Source organism: Rhipicephalus sanguineus, chromosome 7, assembly GCF_013339695.2.
Source record: "Rhipicephalus sanguineus isolate Rsan-2018 chromosome 7, BIME_Rsan_1.4, whole genome shotgun sequence".
In the NCBI taxonomy this organism is placed as follows: Eukaryota; Metazoa; Arthropoda; class Arachnida; order Ixodida; family Ixodidae; genus Rhipicephalus; species Rhipicephalus sanguineus.
In genome coordinates, this window is record NC_051182.1 from 45,765,134 (window position 1) to 45,771,149 (window position 6,016).

The window sequence follows — 6,016 nt, forward strand, 5'->3', positions numbered from 1 at the left end:
GATCGCACAGGTAGACACCAGGAGACGTCTCCCTATAGCCTCCCTGGCCTGCTGGATAGCCCACCTTTGGTCTTCGACCTCCGAGCTGAGCAGCACTAGCCGCCACCGCTCCCGGAGGACCTCAGGAGAACTTCTTGATAGGTTCGGACATTCCCACAGTATATGTTTATACGAAGCCCTTTCTGTTGTGCATGGTTTGCATTTGTTGTCCGGGTACAGGTGTGGGTAGCTCCTGTGGAGGTGCACAGGATTTGGGTAGGAGTTTGTTTGTAGCTGTCGGTATGCAGGTACTTGTTTCCTGTCTAGACTCGGATGAGGTGCGGGGAAGACGCGCCTCGTCTCTGTAGGGTTGTGTGTATTCTGTGTAGCATGTCCATTGTGGTTGTTGTGCTGGATATCAAATGTTATAACAAAGCGATAAACACTACATAGTATGTACTCCTACGATACAGGCGTCATGTGACGTTAATGTCTCTGGTTCCAGTGTTCGCTCTGCTTTTATAGGAGTGCAATTGACATTACATTTGTATTCCTATATGATTCAGCAAGCTATATTCAAGCGTTGCTCGACCCCGGAGGAATACGCTAACGAAACTTACGTATGATGTTCACGTCATCAAACCGTAAAGTGCACTTCGCTGGGATAATACTGACGTATGTGCTGTAACGCGAGTGTTGACGTTACGTTAGACCATAAGTTACCATTTGAACGCCCGTGTTGTCGACATGCCGTCAGACCACGATGTGTACACAACTACTGCAATTACAAAAATACTTGAAAGAATTGTGATGAAGAAGTGCACCCTGAAGAGCTACACAGTCGTATCGTCAGCGCTACACAGCAGCAGCTCGTGCTGAACGTTGTTGCTGTTGGCGCTGGCTAGGCTTACGGATCAATACTCTGTCATATTACAGTTTCTCTTGTCGACGCCGTGTCTCAGCTTTTTATATTATTTGGTGGAGGTTGCTAGGTCTTCTAACAATCCTGGAGTTGCGCAGCCGGACTCTACCTGCCACCATGACCACCGAAATTAACACAAGCCCGCATCTACCTGCTCCGCAGGCCATCGCATGTTCCGGCGCGGTCCGTTAGCAGGACCCTCCAATATTCAGCGGCACTGATGACCACGACGTCGACGACTGGCTTTCTACCTATGAACTCGTGAGTGTCCTCAACAAATGGGACGAAGCCATGAAACTGGCCACTGTCGGTATTTATGTCGCCGGCATTGCTCACTTGTGGCTTCGGAACCACCAATCCAACGTTCCCACCTGGACCGCGTTCAAGGCTAAGTTCAGCGAAGTCTGCGGCCGTCCTGCTGTCCGCAAGCTTCGGGCGGAACAGCGCCTGCAATCGCGCTCTCAGCAACCTGGTGAGGCATTTATCAGCTATATTGAGGACGTCATCGGCCTGTGCAAACACGTCGATGCGACCATGGCCGAGGCGGATAGAATCAAGCACATCTTGAAGGGCATAGACGAGGACGCATTCCAGATGCTGATCTTCGAAGGGCCCGGGTCATTGAGCTGTGCCAAGCTATGACGAGCTCCGCCGGCAACGCCTCGTCACCCGCCGCCCTGTCCAACATCAGGAATCGTTGTTCGGCTTAACTCCCTCGCAAGATCCCGTACTTCTCTCGCAGATTGAAGCTTTTGTGCGCGAAGAAGTTGCTCGCCAGCTCTCACTCATCCCCAACCTGCCTGCGCGAAGTACGCCGCTCATTCCCGCACTACACCGCCTCATACAAGACCAAGTGTCTGAGGTCCTTCCACCAGAGCTGCCGCCACGAGCCACCGCACCGTTGACGTACGCCGAAGCAGCAGCACGACCACGACGACAGACGTTCCGCGTGCCTCCTCCGTTGTCTACTCCTGCTTACGCCACGATGCCGCCACGACCTCCGCTCCATCGAGTCGCCAATCCTTGGCGCACAGCCGACAACCGGCCAATCTGCTTTTCATGCGGTCTACCCGGACACGTTGCACGCCTGTGCCGTCGCCGACCACTACATTCGCGAGACGACCAATGCGCACCTGATTACAGCCATATGTTCTCCTACGCTTCAGACCTCGAGTTGCCCCTTCCCGTGACGAAGCCTTCGACCAGCTTCTGACGGTCGTTATCCTTCTCCTCGTCGTCGCTCGCTCTCCCCGATGCGTCCACGTTCATCTGCAACCGACACGGAAAACTAAATGGCGCAGTTCCCGAGGCCAGAACTGCGTCATCGTCGCAAAGTACAAGCCCTCTTCTTCCGCCGCCGAATGTTATTAAAGCCGTTCTCGAAGGTCTATCTGTTCTTGCTCTCACCGCAAGTTTGCGTTGAGAGCACGAAGGTCGCTTCGCTCACTGCAGCGACCACTTGTGCGAAAGGAGCGCGCTGCTCAAAGAGAAATAATTACAACTCGCGCTCACTCTGTGTATGTTCGTTCCGTGCGTCCTTTCTGCTTGAGCAGCGCGTTAGAAATTTCGAGCTGCTTGCCGTTCTTCCTGTGACATTACAACTTGTTGCTATAGGGTTCATACCTTCGCCCTTGGGCCGACAGAATGCACAACAAACGCTCAACTACGTCTGTGAAGATACGTTTCGCTTTCATGTTATACCGATTCCTATGACAGAGGGATCAGACATGTGATTTTGTTATTTGTTCTGATCGCGCATCTGCCCTTCTTTGGGTAGTCTCTTGCTGTGATGCGCTTTCATTTTTTATTCGCTCGTGTTCTCACCGATCCAACAGGACCACGTGAGGGGCTTCCATGCACGACTCCTTTCCGTTGCAATGTTACCTTGAGAATAGTGGAGCTTGCGTTCGTGTCTATCTTGTTCAGATGCAGAGTCCAATGAATCTTGTGATAGCACTAGCCACATTTCCCTCGTCCCCTGCAGTCGTGCTTTTATTCATGCTTCTCTCCCGTAAGTTATGACTGGCAAAATTGTAAATTTTCGGTTCAGGGATAGTGGTAATTAAATTGCCGGTCTTGTGTAACGAATGCCTAACAATTACGGACAAACCCAAAAGTATTCCTTGGTAAATTTCTTAAACACCGAGGGACTCCCTCGATGAATATGCTGCTCTTATACATACTTTTCTAGTCTGGTTGCCACTCTTAATCTCGCGCTTTTCACCGGTACGCCTAGCATTACCTTTGTTTTCTGCATGTCCATCTGTAACCCTACTTTACAGCTTCCTTCATTTATATTTTGGATTATGTATTGCGAATCGTCACTTTCATAGTTGAAAAGCGCGATATCGTCCGCAAAATGCCAGTAGCTGAGATATTCGCCGTTAATTCTTAGTCTTATTTTTTCCCATTCTAGTTCTTGAAATATTTATTTTGAAGGTGTCGTGAATAAAATTGAAGAGATTGTAACACTCCGCCTGACCCCATTGTCGATCAAGATTTTCCTGCCTTTCCTCAGGAATACAGTGGCTTTGGAGTCTTTTTAGATGATGGCTATGGTATCTACGGATGTTTAGGTATTCATTGATGGCGAAATTATTCCAGAACTGCTAGTGTGTGTACATATCTGTGAACTAAGTGTTTATGACCTTCCAAATCTGATGCTCCTTTATCACCCAGAAGCATGCGTAGTTTGTGCAGCAGGCCTTTCACGCTTTTTAATTGTTGTGAAGACAATATTGACTTTTCTTCTCGGTCTTGCACACTTTTTAGTTGTTGTGGAGAAAATATTGATTTTCCTTCTCGGCTTTGCACGGTTCCACACAATTATGGGTCTCAATAGCACACACACAACCCCATGGAGCGATCGTTGTTTCTACGAAGTATTAAAGGGGCCCTGCGACACTTTTGTGACTGCCTTATTTAGCACCGCAGATGCGTGTAGTTATGAATGCCGAGACGAACGCAAAAAGAATTATGCAAATTGGTGCACGAAAAGTGAAGTTATTAGTCCTCAAAGTTCAAAACTCAAGCAGACGACGACGAGAAACGTTTTTTTTTCGAATTTCACTCTCCCGCTGACGTCAAAGACCGGTTCCAATCACCGCGCGCGTCTTATAAAGACATACCGGAAATGTCACCGCATGGTGGCCTTCACACAGTACATTGCTACCCCTCTTTTTGACGGCGTTGTTACCATGCTTACGACAGACCACGTGTGTCAGCTATCAGACGCTCCCATGGTTTGTTGTGCAGTGCACAAAATGAGTGTGGAAGACCAAACAGACCTCGAGCGCGAGCTCTTGCGACGCAGCGATTGCTTGCATGTCGTGCACGCCATTGAAAATTGAAAGTGCGTCGCTGAGCCCCGCGCAACGCGAAGATGGCTCCATGGGCCCAGACGAAACGCTACGCCCGATGACGCGGAAGGCGTCGGCCGGTAAGCGTTTAGAATTTTTTTTTAGTTGACAGCATCGTGCCGAACTGAGCGTTGCGTGTTTCGCAGGTGCCGGTGTGGCCGGTGTCGCTCGATGCCGCAAAATACAAAACGCGGAAGAGTATCGTATGATTAACATTTCGCAGCGCACCTAGCGTCGTGTTCGTTGTTTTGAAAATATATCACATAGAAACAGGAATCATTTGTTTCTGAGAAAGCATAAAAAAGGGTTTTGTTCCTCTTAGGCCTCCATAATAAGGCCTAGCTTCCACCATATGAATATTGCACGTCACGTGTCGCGTCAAGCCAATCAAAAACGAACGGCCTTTGTCGTCACTGTCACATGACATCACGTCACTTCCTGTAACAGAAATAGCCGATGTGTGTCGCCATAGTGCGAAATGAAGGTAGTTTATCCCGTGAATTAAAATTATAACCGCTTCGATTTCGGCGTTGCCACTTGCGCAACAATATCGGTGCATTCCACAGTACCAGAAGAACCGATGAAAAAGACATGCTCAAATTGTGTCGCAGGGCCCCTTTAAGTACAGCGCCCATGGTGGCGAGTCGGTGAATGCCGTCGAGCTGCCAATAGGCTATTGTAGTACTGCTGGCTTATGGTACAGGAACTGCGGTAATGCTGTACTGCCATGGTCAGCACGCAGCCGTTTTACTCTATTATATGCGTATCAGCCTTTCTAATCCAGTTGACGTACACATTGAAGTTCCGGAGGGGTCGCCAAACTAGTTACGTACAAAGACGGTACAGTAATAAAGTACTTACCACACGGTAAACCGTCACCGCTAAAACACAATAATAAATTGTGCTAATGATCACACAGGGGGATTCCCAACATCGCCGGGGCCGACACCACGCCAGTATCGACTAGCTTACATAGGCCCCATGAGGGCTTTCCAACGTCGGCTCAATAACGGCAGGCCCATATCGGACCGACGCTGACTAGCCCACGCCGGCCGAATGTCGGCAAGCTCGTATCAGCTTAACGCCGGCTAGCCGACACATCGGGCTGATTTGGGTGAAAGGAGCGCGAGCGTGGTTTGCCGACGTCGGGCCAATGTTGCTGCGAACGTTGGGCCAAAATCGGTCGAATGTCAGTGTGCGGCGTGGGTATGATATTCGTGTCGTATATCATTGCGGTCGCCAGCACGCAGACGCTGATGCGCTCTCCCGCTCACCACTGACACCAGACGTGGCTTCTCTATGACCCATCTTTACCACTTTGTCACCGCTCAGCTCCACTGACATGGTTTCGGAAGAGCGCCAGGACCCACCCCTTGCCTTGTTATCTGACTACCTTACCGATCCGTCTGTTGTACCTTCCACGAGAGCATTACGCCGCCAAACAGTCCATTTTTTCTGTTGTTATCACTGTATATATCACATGTCTGAAGTAAAAATTCAGTTGAACTCTAGCGATCGTCCGATCGTAATCTTTCTTTGTCCCTTTTTGCTTTTATATATCGGCTTCTCTGGTTCACCAAATGTATACGGAATGCTTGGCCGGTGATATTTGTATTCCACTACCACGAAATTCAATGAAACCTTCATAGAAAGTGTTATCCCTTTAGGTTTCTTTTGTACCGCGGATACGACGCATTCCTGTGCTTAATATGTATTCGCATTCTACAAGACACTTACGTGAGGTCCAGTGTTCGAA

At 49.3% G+C, this 6,016-nt stretch overlaps 1 long non-coding RNA gene across 1 annotated transcript in view; it reads right to left on the reverse strand.

Annotated features, from left to right (window-relative positions):
• Positions 1–6,016, reverse strand: part of LOC125759280 (uncharacterized) — a 104,140-nt gene that overhangs the window by 71,342 nt on the left and 26,782 nt on the right. The window lies entirely within an intron of this gene.